Source organism: Ursus americanus, chromosome 25 (assembly GCF_024610735.1).
Source record: "Ursus americanus isolate L20-20 chromosome 25, mUrsAme1.1.p, whole genome shotgun sequence".
NCBI lineage: Eukaryota > Metazoa > Chordata > Mammalia > Carnivora > Ursidae > Ursus > Ursus americanus.
Window position 1 is genome coordinate 30,060,411 of NC_142151.1, and position 20,165 is coordinate 30,080,575.

At 39.1% G+C, this 20,165-nt stretch overlaps 1 protein-coding gene across 4 annotated transcripts in view; it reads left to right on the top strand.

Moving 5' to 3' along the window:
- FGD4 (FYVE, RhoGEF and PH domain containing 4) overlaps positions 1-20,165 on the top strand; it is a 198,789-nt gene that overhangs the window by 78,619 nt on the left and 100,005 nt on the right. Inside the window, exon 1 of one of the 4 annotated variants that reach the window (XM_087855769.1) lies at positions 5,188-5,302. The exons of the other annotated variants lie outside the window; for them this stretch is intronic. The gene's annotated coding sequence lies outside the window, so the exon portion shown is untranslated. Of the gene's footprint in view, positions 1-5,187; positions 5,303-20,165 lie in introns of those variants that run through there. 4 annotated transcript variants of the gene reach the window in all.

Genomic DNA, 20,165 nt, shown 5'->3' on the forward strand with positions numbered 1-20,165 from the left:
TTGGCAGAAATGCATATTATGTTATACATATGTACTCCCTGTAAAGAGTCTCCAACTTTCATATATTTCTGGAATTTTCTTAGGAATTTAAAATATCTAGATTCCAAATTTAAATGAGTCACTTCTTTAAAAAATGTGGGTACTAACGGAGAACGTGGAAAGCAACAGACTAGGGCCCAATGCTGGTATAATTTCCTCCCAGCGCTGTTTTAGAGTCAATGTTAAGGATTTGGAAGGAGAGGGAGTATTACCCTACGGAAGACAACAGTAGATAATCTAACGATGTGAAAAATTGGATCCCGTTATTCTCATTGGACTATAACATTATTCTTCTGATTTTAATTAAAAATATCCCTGTGGGGTGCTTGGCTGGCTCAGTCAGTAGAATATGCAACTCTTGATCTCAGGATCATCAGTTCAAGCCACACGTTACATGTGGAGCCTACTTAAAAAAAAAAACAACTCTGGGGCATTGGTAGACCTGAGTCTACCTGATAGTTGGACTTTCATGAAAAATGACAGCATGTGAGACCCCCTGACATAGACTTACCCTCCTTAACATTGTTTTTTTCACAATATGGTACCTGGGCAGGTCCCAGAAAGTATTTCTCTGAAATGCTAACCACAACAGAGGAATGATGGGCAATTAAAAAAAAATTGCTTCCATCAGATCAGGCTACATTTGTTATTGTATCATCTTAACCCCTTGCAAACTGGGTAGAAAAGTTACACTTATTTCATTGTGTTTTCTTTTGCTTGTAATGTACTCTTTACCCTACAAATACATTTAAAGTTTTTTAAATTTAAATTCAATTAATTAGCATAATGTATTATTAGTTTCAGAAGTAGAGGTCAGTGATTCATCGGTCTTATATAATACCCAGTGCTCATTACATCGCATGCTCTCCTTAATGTCCATCACCCAGTTATCCCATCGTCCTACTCCAGCAAACCTCAGTTTGTTTCCTATGATTAAGAATCTCTTATGGTTTGTCTCCCTCCCTGATTTTGTCTTGTTTTATTTTTCCTCTCTTCCCCTATGCCCCTCTGTTTTGTTTCTTAAATTCCACATATGAATGAGATCATGTAATTCTTTCTCCTGATCGACTTATTTTGCTTAGCATAATACCTTCTCGTTCCATCCATGTCATTGCAAATGGCAAGATTTCATTTTTTGATGGCTGTATAATATTCCAGTGTGTGTGTGTGTGTGTGTGTGTGTGTGTACACACACATATATATATATACATACCACATGTTCTTTATCCATTCATCTGTCGATGGACATCTAGGCTTTTTCCATAGTTTGGCTATTGTGGACTTTGCTGCTATAAACGCTGGGGTGCAGGTGGCCCTTCGGATCACTACATTTGTATATTTGGGATAAATACCCAGTAGTGCAATTGCTAGGTTGTAGGGTAGCTCTATTTTCAACTTTTTGAGGAACCTCCATACTGTTTTCCAGAGTAGCTGCACCAGCTCTCATTCCCACCACCAGTGTAGGAGGGTTGCCCTTCCTCCACATCCTCGCCAACATCTGTCATTTCCTGACTTGTTAATTTTAGCCATTTTGACTGGCATGAGGTGGTATCTCGTTGTAGTTTTGATTTGTAGTAACCTGATGTTGAGTGATGTTGAGCGTTTTTTCATGTGTCTGTTAGCCATTTGTATATCTTTGGAGAAATGTCGGTTCATGTCTCCTGCCCATTTCTTGACTGCATTATTTGTTCTTTGGGTGTTGAATTTGATAAGTTCTTTATAGATTTTGGATACCAGCCCTTTATCTGATTTGTTATTTGTAAATATCTTCTCCCATTCTGTCAGTTGTTTTTTGGTTTTGTTGACTGTTTCCTTTGCTGTGCAAAAAGCTTTTTATCTTGGTGAAGTCCCAATAGTTCATTTTTGCCGTTGTTTCCCTTGCCTACAGTTTTGTTCTGAATAATCTTTTTAAAACTAATTGCAAAAGAAAAAAGTCAAATAAAAAAAACCTTATGCAATGTTAATTAAGAATACAAAATTCTCAGTAACACAGTGTAAATATCTGAGAAAACATCACCTCTTTACAAATGTTGTATTTTGTGTTTCAGTGTCTGTGCCTGGTTAGCACTGTCGTTTAATCTGGTGGTGCTTGGGCAGAAATGTTAAATTTGATCTCCAATCAGGATAGGTCATTGGAATCTGTTTCACTGTCAGACTCCAACCCTGACAATACCCAGTCACTTCATTTTACAAACCATTTGTCCAGACGGAGTTTCAGCAAGAGTAGAAAGAGCACAGAAAGCGTGGTGCTCGTGGCAGGGTCACTCAAATGGGATGCACTTGCCAGCTGACCTGGTTCTTCAGGAACACCTCACATTCAAACCTTTATCATGGCGCATCTACATTTTAGTTTGGGTTTCCTTCTGGAAAATAAATGCTTATCCCTGGCTACTCTAGCCCTTTGTCCTTTTCCTCTGAAACTTGTAAGAATGAGGAAGAACCCTCCTTCCTCTAACATTCATTCTTACTGTTTTAGAACGGAAGGGAACTTTGGAGATGATCTAACCTAGTTCCCTCATTTTGTGACTGAAGCACACAGGATGGAGAGGGCAAAATGGCATGCCCATATCATACGAGTGGCTAAGCAGGCAGTCCAGGTTTCTGAATTTCTAATTAAGGAGTCTTTCTGTCATCAGGAACTGCAAAAATCTAAGAGCTTAAAAACATCGTTGCCAGAATATGTGTCTATACCTGGGTGCTCTGGGGCACAGCCTCCAGCTCACTGGGGTGTGCTACTGCAGGGTATTTTAACATTTCAGGAGAAGCACAGTGACATCTATCAAACACTGTGGGAGCTATTAGCGCTAGGTGGTTCTGCTTTAGTATTTGATTGAACTGTATTTCTTTCGGCGATATCCTAGTTTTGCAGAGCTGGGGTCCTGGCAGATTATTGTGATAACAAGCAAACACCCAGTAAAAATCAATGTGAAGCAGGAGTGAGGATGGCAAGGTCTACTGTGACCCTGTGGTGTGAGAGGTTTTGCAGGGCCCAAACCCAACAGGCACCCACATGCTATTAGTAAGTAGTGGTAGTGATTTAAGAGTGAAATTTTTCAGGGTACCTGGGTGGCTTAGTCGGTTGAGTGTCTGCTCAGTCATGGTCTTGGTCATGATGTTGGGGTCTTGGAATCAATCCTGAGTCGGGGGTCCGTGTTCTGCATGAAGTCTGCGTGTCCCTCTCCCTCCCTCTCTGCTTCTCTCCTCTCTGGTGCATGTACACACGCTTTCTCTCTTTCTCTCAAATGAATAAAATCTTAGAAAACTTCATATTTTTTCCCAAAAATATGGAAATGCCCTTTTTCAAATGGTGCTAAGTTGCTGGGTCAAAAATAGTTATTAAGTTGTTTATACCTAACCACTAAATAAATGAGCCTGTTAGGGATTTCTGTTGGCCTGGAGTGCCATGAGAGGCTAAGGGCTCCATAATTCAAATAAGTTTGGGAACCTCTGCCTTAGAGTATCTTCCTGGATAAAACTTCATACTAAGAAAAAGAGAAAGGTCAACTAAGGGTGAATGAAACCAGGTTCATTCAGTAGTGAAGGGAAGTAGAACAATCCTTGCAAGGTTATTTCCTCACTTAGCTGGCACAGTGGCTACTGTAACAGATTCTAGGCAGTGTTGCTTCCCGCCCAGCATTTGAGGAAGATAATTTATCAGGCCTCTCTGCTTCCAGCTCTTTTTCACCTTGAGAACCTTGGTGAGGATTGTTGGCTATTTGTCACATGCCCTACAGCTTACGTTTGGAGGTCCTGTTACTAGATTCCGGGCAGTGCGGCTGGAGGTGCTGCTGTTGTAGACATTGTCAGAATGCCCAGAGGTGACCTTGGCTCTGAGGAGGACGCTATTTTTGACATGTCTTTCTTGGATCTGCCACTGTTTTTTCTTTCTCACGAATTCCCATAGAATAAATTCTCTAGAAATTGTGAGTCAAGTGATTTTTAGATTATTGTGTTTTGCTACTTAGTAGATCCACCCAAGAATGTAGGAGAGTGAATATCGAAGAATATGTGTTGTAGGAACAAATATCATTTTTAGAAAATAATCATTTTTGACATTAGGAATTTTGGGAAATAGAGGAAAGGAAAACATCACCCATATTTCTTCCTCACAACTGCTCTTACAATTTTGAGTTACGTAAGCCTAGGCTTTTGTTCCTAAGAATTCTTTTCTTTTTTATGTAGTTGTTCATAGTGAGTATTCAGTTATATATTTTTTTCCCTTTACTTCCAGGAGGGAGTGTAGCAATAATGACTTAGACCCAAGCTTTGGTCGTAAATGAGGTTCAAATCTTAGCTGTGAGACAAGAGCTGAGTTTCTGAGTGTCTGTTTCCACACCTACAAAATGAGGGTAGTAAAATCTACTTTATAGTCCCTGTGAAGTTTAAATAAAATATTTGTGAAGTGCTTATTACAATGCTTGGCACATACTAAAGGCTCAGCAAGTTGTATATTGTTATTAATATACCATCACCATTCTCCTTATGCCACATCTTTTTTGTGACCATATTTTTAATAACCGCATGATACTCTGTCAAGTACCCATTCTTACTTGTGTAATCATTCATTTATTATTAGATTCTTAGGTTGCCCCTAAACTTGCACTGGAGTAAAAAATTCTGCAGCAAGCTGTTACTCTTTGCAGATTTAGTAAGTGCTCACTATACACAAGGACCTTTGCTTGGCATTGGGAGCACAGAGTTCAGAATGGTAGTCCCTGGCCTTGAGGGGCTCACAGTCTGGTGGGGGTTGGGGGTAGTTGTGTACAGATAACTGGCCTGTGGTAAACAGCATCACTGTCCCGGTTACTGAGAAAGTGCAGAGGAGAGGACAAAATGTCAGACTGCGTGGAGAGCTTGGGGAAGGCAAGGAGAGGGTTGTAGGAAAGGAGTTAAGTGAGTTAATGCGGTGGGGCCCAGGTTATTAAGGGCTTTTTAAGCCGTCACTTAGAAGGAGACTTTTATTAGTGCAATGGGAATGTCAGCTTTGAGAAGAGAATTGACATTATTCATTTAGGTTTTATAGCCTGTAGGAGGTGAGATGGAAGCAGAGTTTAATTAGTAAGTTATTAAGGGGACCAGGTGGTAAGAAGTGGCCAGATTGGAAGAAATAGCTCATGACATGACCTGTCAGGTTGGATGTGAAGGCGTCAGAGAAGACTCAGAGGTGGGCTCTCCGGTGTTAGACTGAATGTAACAGTGGAGTTGCCATTTCCAAAAATAAGGAAGGATGCAGGAGGAGCAGGTTTGGGGAGAAAATCAGAAGGTGAGTTTTGGCGGTTTATGTTTAAGATATTTATTAAATATCCAGGCAGAGATGTTCAATAGGTAATTAGATGTAGAAGTCTGGAATTCAATGGGAAAGAGGTTTTTCCTGGACTTATGAATATGGGAGTATTGTATTTATAGCATGGTTTAAAAACTGGTATAGTTATTTTACCCATTATTACTCCTCTCATATAGAATTTTCTTTGCTATTTTCATCTTTTTGAAATCCAAATAAACTTCGGAGTCTCTTTGTTAAATTTATTTTCTAAAATATGTTGGAAATTTTACTACTACATTATATGGTAATTTGGGAAGACTTGGCATCTTTAACATAGATCTTTGTATTCAGTAACATGCTAGGTGTCTTCATTTCATTTTCCTTTACTCCTTCTGGTAAGAGTTCATTCTTTTTCCCCCAGTTAGTTCACACACATTTTTTTTTTTTTTAAAGATTTTATTTATTTATTCGACAGAGATAGAGACAGCCAGCGAGAGAGGGAACACAAGCAGGGGGAGTGGGAGAGGAAGAAGCAGGCTCATAGCAGAAGAGCCTGATGTGGGGCTCGATCCCACAACGCCAGGATCACGCCCTGAGCCGAAGGCAGATGCTTAATGACTGCGCCACCCAGGCGCCCCCACACACATTTCTTGATACTAGTCCCAGGAATTGTATACTTTGCCTTGCCCTCGTTAGTAATTCCCCTTTCATTGGTATTCTGATAGTCTTTGCTCTTCTAAAGGAATTATATTGATTTATTGGCTGAGCTTCCAGTTCACTGAGCTTCTGGTACTATTAATAATATCGTACTTGATTTCTCTGATTTTTTTCCAGATAGAATCATCATTTGCAAATAATTTTGTCTTTTCCTCTCAATATCTGTCTCATTTACGTTCTTGCCAGGAAAAGAACTCCTAAATTTAAAATAGGAGGTAACCCAGTTAATACCTGCATCTAGTCACAGCTTACAAGTTTTGTTTTGTTTTCACCTTAGGCTTATCCTAATTATTTCTTTGTTCTTTTAAAAATTTATTTCTAATGGATTTTTGGAGTATCTGGAGTTTATGTGTTTTATATTTGTGCATTACCTCTAATAGTTGGTTTTGGTGTGAAATAGTACTTGGTTTTCAGCCATTTTGCTCCTTCAAGGACTTATTCTCTGATTCCTTGAGCACCACGGGTTGAGGGAAAGCTGTTTTCCTGCTGAATCAGCATTTAACTTTTATTTCAAATTAAACCTGTGGAGAGTCCATAACGAAGAGATTTCAATCCCATAGTTGGGTAAGGCTCTAATGAAAAATTTAAGTTCAGTAGCCCTCCCCTCAACCCCCAAATCCACAAACACAGTAAAAATGAATGTATACAAGTTTTTTTTTAATTGATTATATGCACATTTATAAAACAATTGGTTTTGAAAACTTATTTTCAAACTAAGGTAGTTTTGCAGTTTTAAAAGTTATATTTAAAAAAAATCTTTCTAAATACAAAACCAGTTTCACTTCTCATGTGGATTGCAAATCAGAAAACGATTTGCTGATGCAGCTTAGATTTCTAGAATGCTTTATCTTGAATTTTCAAGTTAACTTTCAAGTGTTATTTTCTGTTTGTCAAGTTAAGCCTTTCTTGTGACCTTTCTCCCTGAATGAGCAGTGGACACTATCTGAAACATTAGGACTTTGAACCGCCAAGGGTAGATTCGCTGAAAAGCTTTTAATTGGCCTGCATCGCCTTGTTAAAATAGCCAAACACCTGCTAGGCAAGCCCTTGCGCATGTGAGTGGCTATATGTTGCTTCCTTTAGGATTTGCAAGGCTGGAGCACAAAGACAGTGATTGTTACCCAATAAGCTGTAGTCACACTCTTCTACCAATCGCCTTAGGAGGGCTGGTTACCATGGAATCCACCATCTGTTCACTCCCCGCTGGAATGTGATTATCCTTGCTGGGCTGGGAACTGGGAAGCGTGTGCTGTGTGAAATTATCTGCAATGGACTGGGTTAATGGGAAGCTGGATTTGGCTCACTGGAAGAACAAATGAAGGGAGTTTTACTGAAACCATTTGTGACTTCTAATCAAGAGGAAGAAATCCAGCTTTTATAAGGTAAGTAACCCTAGTACTGTGTATCCCGTTTGTACTACATTTGGTGTGGGGCACTATCTCCATGTGGTCCAAGGAAAGGGAGCTATAAGCTCTTCTGGAACACATCTCCAGCATTACACACTTCTGTTGTGTTGAATTTAAGCAGCTTAATTATGCCTGTACAATTATATGTTGATGGAACAATGACAGAATTATTTTTTCAACCATTTGAAATTTTTTGTGCCTGTGAAATTGTGTTATGACCTCTGAAAGGGGCAAAGAGACAATAATTTTTAATGGTTTCTAAGAGTGAGTTATACCGTATTCTTTTTGAAATATGCCCATGGCCACAACGTGTTCTTATGCCTGTTCGTCCAATAAGAAAATGTCTCAGGTCAGGGACATTTGTAGGTTATGGTTTAATTAATGATTATTCTAGCCCACATGGCTGACCTACCATTACTAGCTCATGTTTTGAAATGCGATGTTTATGCAGTTTTATTTTGCAATGCTTTTGCACAAGTTTCAAGGGCCCTGAGCATGTGGAAACAATGTGACCATGCTTTACCGGCAGGCATGCAGGCACAGTGATAAGGGCAGGGGCAGAGCTAGGGAGATCGGTTTCTTTTTCAAGGGCTTCCTTTGTTTTTCTGGTTCAACAGCCCCTTAAAATGTGTGGTACATATTGTAAGCAGTCGAAGGAGATTTTGGTGCTAACAAATGGATGACTGACATTTTTCTGTGTGGCTAAGAGGTTGGTAGCTCAAACAAGGGACTTCTATGTCCTTTGTAAAGCAGCATTGTATCCCCTTCCCCAAAACAGTGCCCTAAAATATAAAAGTGAAAAACAAAAAGAGTGCCGTCTATACTCCAGATATTCCTTTTGTGTTTTTCTGTTATTTAAACCATAGCACCAGGGCTCTGTGAGTCTGGCTAGGTCTGCCATTTTTATTTGATATAGGAAGGGTTGCAGAGAAAAGCTTTGCTTATGCAGCCTGAGTCCTTCTAATTGTGCTGTTTTGCTGTCATCTTAGACATTCATGTCAGTGGGTCACTGGCTGCCTGGAGAGCTAGAAAAGGTCATTGCTAATAGGCCCTACCTTGTTTGATTTTCTTTTTTTAATGATAGTATAAAATTAGATAACCTTGTAGTGGTCAAGGACTCATGGTCTTACTTCAGGAATAGGATTTGGGGCCTGACTGCTAGTTGTGGGTTCTTGGTATTAATTGTAGTTTACTTTAAAATTCTTACCTTCTTTTGCACTCACTGATCTATATACATTATTATTATTTGAACTGTTTTTACTATGAAGAATTAAATTAGATATGTACTAGCTCTAAAAAGCATCTTTTTCAATAATAATACATGTCCCTCTGCTTGAAATTTTCCTTAGCATCTGTAAGAAATTTTATACTAATCTTGTATTATTGGGGTGAAATTTCACCCATAAAAACACAAGCAATGTAAGTTTAGGGAGGAAATGAAATAATCGAAAAGCATCTGTATTTAGGGTGTTCATGTTGCTTTAGTTACCTTGTATCTTACAAACCTGAAAAAGGCTTTGAGAAAATGAGTGTGACGTGGGTGAGTACCCATGTGCCTGGGGTGTGGTTACTTCAGCAGTGGAGGTAGGCTGGATAAATGCGTATACTTCGCAAGTTCTCTAGTGTTTGTGAAATTCTTTACCTTTTTTATTGTTACTGAATTAAAGTTAGAAGATTGTGTTTTCTTTAAGTGGGTATTCATGTCAGAATTTTTCCTAGCATTTTACAAAGGATATTGGCAGGCACTTAGTCGTTTATTTTTACTCATAAGCATATTTATTAATATCACCCTTGACCGAGTTTTCCGAGTAATAAATAGTAAAGCCACGAGCGTGTTCAAATGTGTTGAAAAACCTCTTCTGTCAACCACTGACAAGAAACTTAGGGCTGCTCTTTCAGAAATTAGTGAGTAGGACTGGATAGCCGGGACAGTCCTGGAGCACTTGAGATCTCTACCAGCGTACCCAAGGGACGGGAGTGCGCGGTCATAGAACTGTGTGAGTTCGCTTCGGGCGATATGGCTTTGGGACCTGGTGGTTCTTTTTGTAGGTGGTGAAGTATTTGCTTCCATTCACGAATGTTGTCAGGAGTGACAGCCACCATCAAGTCCACAGTCCTGTGGTAATGAGTTCAGACTGTTCTTGGGTCTGGTGCCAAGCATGGCTTTCTGGTTCTCACTGTCCTTACCTAGATTTCTGTGCTAGATTTCCGTGATTTCTGCGCCTTCTTCCAACTTTTCAAACTGACGGTGTGATACTTTTCAATTCTTCGGTACAGCCTAAGACTTTACCAAATGACAAGTTTATGATGTTTGTTAACCCTTATTCACAGTTATTTCTTATGAAAATATTGCATAGATGATGAATTGGAAACTCTGAATAAATGGCTTATACTGATTCAAACCTGTAGCAGTCAGAGTAGACAGCAAATCATCCCACCACTAGTTGAGGGCAGGCAAGTTTTTCTGCTGCTTCCTCTAAAACATTTATGCTGGAATGCTGCCTGACTTATATTTGAACAGGTAGACTGCAGAGCTAATAAATAGCCCTTAAATGCTCACATTTTTCTTCCTGTATTTTATTGCCACCTTCTTTCTAACTTCTAAACTGAGTCTGTCTCTTTGCTTTTGGAGTACAGATTTCGAATCCATTTTTTGAAGTTAATTCTTTTGAACGGTTGTGGTCCATTGGGCCCTTGAGCTGTCTGAGACGATGGAACACTAGGGATTTGAAGTGGAGAAGAAACTGCAGGTGCTGTCATTGCTGATGCTGCGTCCACATGTCCTTGGTGTTGAAGCTGTTTGCTTGTTACAGGACATTTAAAAACAGATTTACTGAAGATCGCCCTCTTTTGCCCTCTCCAACAATTCCGTATTGCCGTGGTTTCAAGAAGTGCTTAGAATGAACTGATTTTATGCACCAGTAAAATTTTGTATTTGTGTGGGGTCTAGTACTACAGGATGGGAGGCCTCTAAAGTGTGTATGTGAATGATGCAAGCTCACCCAAAAGCTATGGCTCAGATGTTGCATTTGGCAGGATGTTTCTGTGTATGAGTGTGCCTTATTTTTGATTATCAGCGGCTGTTTCTTCTGAAATGCTTCCTCTTCTGTTCATAACTGCTTCTGTGCTTCCGTAGAATAGAAAGGCAAACTTTGTATAAATTGGCAATGAATGGGGGTCTGTGGAGGCAGCAGCACGTCCTTGGAATGGTTTCGTGTCACACGCACATCCTCTTCTCATTCAGTTGCCACCACTTCAGGTTTAGGGGTGGCTTGATGGAGTTGTGTTGAGGGTGTCTAGCAATACCTTATTCTTAGAAAAGTTCCATATTTTACAAATAACCCCCACTCTGAGGCTAATTGTTCTTTTGTAACAAATGGGTTGAGTTACTGACTTGCCTTGTAAGGAGTTGTTTCTTTCCTTCCCTCCTTTGCTTCCTCCTTTTCTGCTTAAATCCTGTGTTCTTTTTACTTTTTAAAAACAACTTTCTGGTCCTGAATTCAGATTAATGAAATCACGCGACAAGGTATGTTTCCATAAGGCAAGCAGATGGAATTTATTGGATTTTTTAGATCCCTATTATGTATTGCTGGATGTTTATTTTCATATAATTTCACATAATTTTCGCATATTGTCACCTATTTTGAGGATCTGTCAGGATCATCTTGTTTGACAGCTCTCATTTGACAGAGAAAAACCTGAGACGCATGAAGATTAAGCCGCATATCCAAGGTCACAAAATTTGAGTGGCAGAAACAGCTAATGTTGAGTATTGCATGTTGAATGCAAAGATACAGGGTAAAGTCAACTGACTTGCTACACTGAAGCCTTACGTAAGGAGCAGATCATGGGGATGTCACCCTAAAGTCTCACAGATGCGATTTTCAGTATGCCCAGAGGAAAAGCAGCTTTGAAAGGTGGTTCCTCAGTAACCAAGCTCCTGAGAAACAGATACAGGGTTTTTTTTTTTTAAAGTTTAGTCGTTTTATTTACTTTTAAAGATTTTATTTATTTGAGAGAGCGAGAGAGAGAACAAGCAGGGTGTGAGGCGTAGAGGGAGAAACAGATTCCCTGCTGAGTGGAGCCTGATATGGGACTCAATCCCAGGACTCCATCCCGGGACTCCGGGATCATGACCTGAGCTGAAGGCAGACGCTTAACCGACTGAGCCACCCAGGCGCCCAAAGTTTAGGCATTTTAAAACAAGATTTATTATTTTGGGGGGAGGGGCAGAGGGAGAGAATCACCGGTAGACTCCCAGCTGAGCATGGAGCCTGAGGCAGGGCTTTATCTCACTACCCCAAGATCATGATCTGAGCTGAAACCAAGAGGTGGATGCTTGACCGACTGAGCCACCCAGGAGCCCCAGAAGTTGAGGCATTTAAATGAGAACTAAAACTTTCAAGCCAACTAGATGTTTGTGTTTTTTAGTTTGCATGTTTTCTTCCTTATATCCATATCTGTAGCAGAAGTAAAGTGATGATCGGAATGTTGCTTGGTGATTGTGGAGCCCAGAGCAGGTGGGGGTGGAGCACTGGGGAAGGACACTCTGAGGACAAGTACAGTTCCGCTTGAGGGCACACTTGTCATCTGGCTAGTGTATTTCTGATGTGGGCTAATGCATCCTCTTTGAACATTGCTGGAGACATACAACCTGTGATTACTTACCTGGCCTCCGTTTTCTCAGCTTCCACCATGCCGACCACCTTCTTCCCCTTGCCCAGGACCACTCTGCTGCCTACTGAGACATTCTTTCTTTGGTATGTTAAGATCATCAGCGATAACTTTGCATTCACCCATCAAACATTTAGTGAACATTTACTCTCTACTGGGCAGTATTGTAGGTGTAGAGGGTAGGGCACAGAACACAAAGGGGAAGGACTTTAGCGAAAAGTATATAGTAGAAGGGGGAGACAGATAATACACAAATAAATGAAGAATGTTCATTTCAAATAGTGGCAACTGTGATGTGTTGAGGGATTTTAGGGCAGCAAACTTCAGATTGGTTAATCAGGAAATGCTTATCTGAGGAGGTCTCATAAAGCTGAGACACAAATGATAAGAAGCCAGCATGATACAGTGCAGTGGGGTTGGGAGGGGGGAGCTGTTATCCCCACTTCATTCAGGAGGAAATTGAGGAGAGCCTATCAGGATCATACCATGTTCCGTTAGCACTTCAAAAGCACACTGCATGTTATCTTTACTTTCAGGACTTACTGTTGAATATATGCTCTTTTCCAAAGTCAGAGTTTAGTGGGCAAGCCTGGGAGGCATTCAGTACAGTGGTTTAGAGCACAAGCAGCCTACATTTAGTTCCATCCCTCATACTGGCTACCTGGAAGTCTCCAGGCGAGTTACTTAACCTCTCCACACCTGTTTCCCCATTTGTTATAACTTATAGGGTTATCATGGATACTGAAGGAGGTAAAATTCAAAACTCCTATTAGTGCTAAAGATGATGGTGATAGTTGTGATGTTCTCTAAGGGGCATGGATAATAATTCCGTGAATGTTGAAATATTTGCTCCTGTTTGGCAGTGAAAGCCTGGAAGTACTATTAGCCTTCTCTCTATAGGGTAAGTTTTTCTTTGATCTCTCCCTTCATTCTCACTCACATTCATTCATTCATCTCCCACATTCACTTATTCAACACTTTTGTTGTTAAAAAACCACTATAATGAGGTATGACTGATGTACAAAAAGCCATACATATGACATGTACAACTCGATGAGGTTTGGAGATAAGTATACACTTGCGAAGTCATCTCCACAATCTATGCCATAAACATATCTATCACCTGCACAAGAACACTCTTTGCATGTTCATCTGCCCTTGCTAGATTCTGGATGAAGAACTGGATCAGACATGGCCTTTGCCCACAGGTGCTCAGTTAACAATCTGTTAACCAGTCAGTTGCATTCAGTGTGTTTGCTGACTGAGGAGGTGCAGGAGGTAGAGGAGCAGGGAACTGACCATACAGGGGAAGTGGGCTGGAAATTCTAGTCTGAGGTGACAAAAGCAGGGAGGCAGGAGAGGCCTGGTAAGTGCCGGTAGCTGAGCGCAGAACTTGAGCTAAGGCATGCTGGGATTCAAGAGTGCAGATCCTGGGTTGCATAGAAGTTTTTACTGTATCCTGTAACGAATGAAGAACTTTTGAGTAGCTTTAAATATTCTGAGAGTAGATCTTCCGTTTTGTAGTCTAGAAAGATAACTGGCAGCTTAAATGATGGAAACACTGGAAGGAATCATATCCAAGGCAGCCTGAATTCTTCTTTTGCATCTTTATCATCTTTCTCTTCAGCCGCAGAGGGCAGAGTTTTTCTTCTCTTGATCACCACCACAAGATGGTTATCCTATCTTACTTTTGATATTTAGATTCTAAAGTCAGCACTTATAGTAAAACTTGCATAGAGCCAAAAAAAAAAAAAAATAGGTCCTTGAGAATTTCCTTAGGGAGGCATTGCTTTGGAGATCAGCTCTTTCATTGAGTTTGGTGTGTGTTTTTTTTGTTCCCAGGGTTGGAAGAGAGAACGCTACTGCTTTGGTGTGGGCATGAGATGAAATATTTACTTTGTCTGCATATAAAGGCCATTCTGCATGAAATGAGGGAGCAGCAGGCTCATGACCTCTATCTCATGCATACAGGGCACATGAGCGTTGGGGTCAGGTTCCCTCCGCAACTTAAGCTCCATATAGCACCCGGTTTGTGCTACTCATGTATAGCCGATTTCTGTGTCTGCAAAGCACATTAGTTCACGCAAGTTTAAATGCACTCTAGTACAATTCCTGCTATTGCGTTAGTACCAACTTTTAGTGTTTTCTCTGTCAAACAATGCAAAGTGCATTCATCATCTCAGTTAATGTTTAACAGACATTTGAGATGAGTGGAATTTATCGTCGTTTGAACAAATAAAACTCGCTATGAGATATTCACTGTTTTCAAGTTTACTAATAGTTAAGTGATAACTGGGGTTAAAACCCCGGTTCATTCTGGCTTCAATCCTGTATTCTTAGCTTTTATGCTCAATTTTCTTTAAATTAGAAAACCATTGCATTAACATAGGCAAAAAAAACCCCGGGAAAAAAAAAAAAACCCTCCCCCCAAACCCAGGAAACTTAAATACTGCAGTAGCTGAGGGGGTAGAGAAATGATAAGATTCCAAAGAAATGAAGAGAGAATTAATGAGTTTTACTGTCTTTAAGAAGCCCATGGCTAGTTAGTAATTGTCAATGCACATGAACAGTTATTTCAAAAAGGAAGAAACACAAATGACTAATACATGAGAAGAAAGTTTTATATAATTGACAATCAAAGGAATATACAAAATAAATATTCTTTTATTACACTGGCAAAAATTTCCTGAACAGTTATATTTTGGACTGGCACCCTTACTTCAGATAACGTTGTCACTCCAAATGACAGTGTAAATTGGTAGAATTTATTGGAAAACAATTTGGTAATATGTATTATTTTAGAGAACATTTTGTTGCAGGGGATAGAAGAATACCCTATAAGTTAAGAGAAAAGAGGGATGTATAGAAACAATAAAAAAAGTTATCTTCTGGAGCCAAGGGACAGTACACTCATCCAGGCCTCACGGGAGCCTGGAGCCAAGACAGTTACACTCTCTCTCCCTTAGACGGGCCTCTTCTGTCTCCATGCGGATGGCAGAAAACAGGGCCACCCCAAATCTCAATCACACCACTTCCTAGTCCCAGTGCCCAGCAGAAACAAAGTCCCAACTACTGATGCCTTGGAGAGAGACTGATAGTGAAGCATTGGTAGGCACTTACCCATGATCCCATCAGATATGGCCATGGAACAGAGGTCATTTGACTTACCTGCCTACTCAGAATGTCCTGTGAAACAGAAACTCTTTGAAAGGGGAGTAGTTAAAGCAATATGAGAACGTACCTGGTACATGTATCATTAGCACTAAAAATGTTCATGTCCTTTGATCCCACAGCCCCAATTTTAGAAATCTACCAGAAGTTACCGAGTGATCTAGTAAATGATTTATCACATCACATCAGGTGGAGAGAAACAGGAAACTATGGATATGTTTCACAATAGGGAAATGGCTACATGAATTATGACTTAGTCACGAGATTATATGTTACACAAATATTGAAAACAGGTTTTCAAAAAATATAGAAAAGTGCTTACAGTGAAACATAGTATGCATACGTGTCATTCACACTGTACTAAGTTACATTTTATATAATATGCAGAAAAAATACTAGAGGGGATTAACAACAAACAGCAGGTACTACTAGATTTGAGAATCACTTTTGTTATTTACAACTTGTTTGTAGATTTTATTTACTTAATTTTTTTAAAAGATTTTATTTTTAAGTAATCTCTACACCCAATGTGGGGCTCAGACTCCCAACCCCAAGATCAAGTGTTGAATGCTATACCTACTGAGCCAGCCAGGCACCCCTTGTCTGTAGATTTTAAATGATTAACAATGGCCTTACAGTAATCTTAAAATTAAAAAATAAGCTAATATAAAATGACTCAAATTGTAATCTGGTAGAGACGATAAACCTGTCCTAGGTAAAATAATAGTAACTGATATAACCTCATGTGTATTTTTGTGTTATGGACTGAGTAATAAAAACTTAAGGATGGATTTCCTAATAATTAGACTCTTTATAAGCAGAATGGTATGTTCAAGAGCTATTTTCCTATCACTGGTGGTATTCAGATAGAAATCAGACAAGCACTTACAAGAACTGTGGAGAAGATTCATCTGTCACGTACTCAGAGTTAGATGGCATCTAAAGTCATTTTCATCCCCAAAGTTCTGTTAGAGAAACAGGTTTACTGTGGAGTGATTGTTTTAAAAAAAGTTCCTAATTCGATGTTAGGAGAAGATACACAAGACAAGTAGCTTTTGTGAAAGAGATGTGAAATTCTTATACGGGAGAAGTCACAATCTGTAGGTTTAAGCAGGAGGCAATGAATTAGAGTCAGATCTTGAAGGGTGTGATAGCCAGGGATTGGATTATGTGATGGAAGTCATTTTAAGGTCTGCTAATGATTGATGCTAAGGCAGATTTTGGATTTGGCCATTTATGGATAAAGGATAGTAACCAATTTGGCTTGCCAAATGGAAGAAGTATATTCCTTGTTCATCTTCTAGTGAGATGAGTGAAGTGGTGCAAAACTTAAATTGAACAAGAGCAAAGTCAAGCCAGTCTGCTTGTTTGTGGCCTTTACTATATTCTGAGAAGAAAACTTCAGGATGATCAGGCATGGTTCTTTTGTTTTGGTGGGTATGTTAAATTATGGCTTTAATATATTAACAGCTATGCTATAAATTCAACATGCTCGTTTAACTCTCCGACATTAAACTTTTTTGAAACAACACACAACTACACAGGAACCAAGGACCTTTAATTTTACGTGTGAGGGGGATGGGACATCTTTCTGCCAAAGTAAAGTAATACTGTATATATGTTCTTTCTGTTCATTAGAAAAAGGTGTAGCTCCTTAAAGAGTAAGCTGATCTCAGGGTTGACACTTAGTGTAGCCTATAAAGGTGACTTTCCCAATTTAAAAAATTGGAATAGGCATAAAATTATTGCTGTAAAATGATCAATAGTCTAGCTCATCCTTGATTTATTTTTCTGCTTTCTGATTTTTGCATACATTGAATCTCTTCTGTGATGATTAACAGCTTCTAGACCAATTCTGATTGGTACATCTTCAACTCATGTTCATGAGCACTTTGAGAGCTCTCAGGAGTAGAGTGTTTATGATTTGGAGTTCATGTAGCTTCAGCCTTCAGCTACCTGATGGAGCTACAACATTTGACACTCCTTTTCCAAATTAGCACCCGATCCCCCTTAGAGTTTGTCACTGCCTTTTTGTCATGGAGAACTGTCAAAGTAGTTTCCTTTCTCAGAAGAACCAGCTCTGTACTTGGTATACTAGCCACTAGCTAATTCAGTAGTTTGACTACCTAAAATGCGTAATGGCTTTGAAAAAGGCTGTTTTTATATCTATCTTTATGTAAAACATCTAAAATCTATCCAAGCATGAAATTAGTTTGTTACATATATTTCAGTAATAAAATTCTGAAGCAGTGTGAATGTTGAGGCAAGAAATGGCTATACGTTGTACGGTTTTTGTTTTTAAACAACAACAAAAATTTTTAGTGTTAAGACCCTGCTCAACCACCAGTCTTTCGGTAAACCTTTTTTTCCAGTTGCATTCCTCTCTCTGAGCTCCTGAAGCACTCTGTGGTTATATCTCGCATCAACGTATTTTGCAATTGGCTGTTATCTTGTCTCTCTACCCAACTTGATTGATTTCCTGAGGCCAGGACTATTTGACGCATCTTAAATCCTCAGCTTTTGGCTCCGCACAAAACCCATGCTTACACTTAAATTGTTGAACTGAACTAAAATTAATGAAAAATGTTAAGCAGTTTACCTAAATTGCCAGTGATAGTTGTGTGTTGCCATTTCAATGATTGGAAGATAAGCAGAGGTATCACCCCATAGGATTAGAAGAGTAACTGCCTCGCCTAGCTCCTGTGTCTCTACTTCTGAAAAGAGCCCTACCCCCAAGAACTAAGCAAATCCTCCTCAAATCAATGATGGTTCTGGATGTATTATTGTCTCTCCCTGGCTACATTGGGTGCTGCTGGAGGTCATGGATTTTGTTGATCAAATTTATGCATATAGGTGGTTAAAGCCCAGCAAATGGAAAGTGCTAGATAAAGCATCTAATGGAAGGAATGAGGAGAAGAATGAGTCTTACCCAGAAATCTTCAAAATGTTTGAGGAATCACTGGTTTTTCTGCCCATGGAATTTTAGGCACGCTTGGTTAAAAAGACCAAGATTACGTTATCTTATGTAATTGTGATGATTACGTATCTTAGATAATGTATTGGAATTCTGGCAATACTTGGTGACAAGTCATCATAAACATCAGATTTGTAGGTCATATAATGGCACAATACTTAAACGAGTTGTCAGACCAAAGACCTTTATAGCTTTTTCTTTTACAAAAAACCACAAATGTTCTGCATTTACTAACCCTCCATGTGGAGAGAAGTCTGTCAGTACATATTTAACAGGTTCTTACCTAGCAGATATAGTTGAAAAAATAAACAAAACCTGTCCTTTTGAGGTAAAAGTAACATTTGAGTGAGAAAGTAACTGCAACCAGCAGAGGGAAAGTGCGTTATGGACAAAACATTTTTGGAAACGACTGTTTGGAAATGTTTCCATTATTGTGTCATCACCAAAATAGATATAAGTGTATCATTTAAAAAAAATTCCCTTTAAAACTATTTCTACATACACATTCAAACTTAAATACGAGATCATTTTTAGCTTGTTTTAAAAATCTTTGAGATAGTTATAGTAGGTTTTAGACCAAATTAAAAAAAAATAACACTTTCTAAGACATCAAGGCAGATGGAAATATACTAGAAGAATTTCAGGGAAAACTTTTGCATATTTGATAGATGGGATTTAAAAATGTGTATCATGATTTAGTAAGTGCAGCCAATGATGTACTTCTTCCCTTTAGAACAATAAATTTTTCTCAGCTAGGGGAAGTCATTAAAACCAAGTATGAAAGTAAACCAGCTTAGGTCTGCTCTTTCAAATGTCTATATCATCAAATATTTAACCCAGATTTAAAAAACAAAGCAGAATGAATCACACTGATCCCTCAAAAATAGTATTTTATCTTTACCTCATCCTACTTTGTTCTATTTTTGTATTTTACAGTATGCATTTTAGTGCAGTAATACTTGTGTTTAATGCATTTAACAGGGAGATACCCATGCATCCATATACACTTGGGGATACAATGCCTGGTTTTCATACTGAGAGGGATGTGCCATCAAAAAGTTTGGAAATCATTGTTCTAGCAAGCCCTCCTTGACCTCCCTACCCCCATGGCAGTAACAGGGCCCCATTCAGACTTGTCAGTCACCATTCTACTTGTCTGCTCTTCCTTTGACTCCTTGCAAGGAAGGGACCATTTAATGAGACTGTATTAAGCATTTGATCCAGGGTGCAGAGGGCCTATAGAAATGAACAGGACAGTCATCGTCCTTGTTCTCCAGAAGCTTTGAGAATGGTAGGAAAGACAAATGCTGAACAAGGACATTGCATGAACTTTCATTTAATTACGGTTGTGAATAAGTGTTCAAAGGAAACCTACAGGGGATAGTGAGACCTAATCATATGAAAGACCTTACGACCATGGAAACTGAAAAGAATAGTGTGGTTGAAGGAAGATGAGATGCCATTGAAAGTCATGGTGCGGACTTTCTAAAAAATTCCCAGGTACTTAGCAACCTGCCATGTATACTGTAGTAAGCCCCATGTAGGGGCTCAAAAATTCCTTGTGAATAAATGGATAAAACAATTTCCAAACAAACCTCAAATTGATGCCTCAAAATTTTATTTGATCCACACAATGTTTTTGAGTTATTTTATGTTTTCTGAAATTTAAAAAATCCATTCTCTAGGTTGCCATAAGTAACTCTTAATTCATGCTGTTTTAGACTGGTCTCCTTACCCATTTGTGTTATGTGCCTAGATGCTAAATATATTTGCCTTTGCCACCCTGTGTAGAGGATAAACATGCCATACTCCACAGATGGTGAGCTGTTTACCAATATGAGATTATTTGAGTTCTATTGATTAATGTACGAACTGTTAGGTCTTAAAGGCTATATGGATATTTTATCATCCTTAGTCTAAT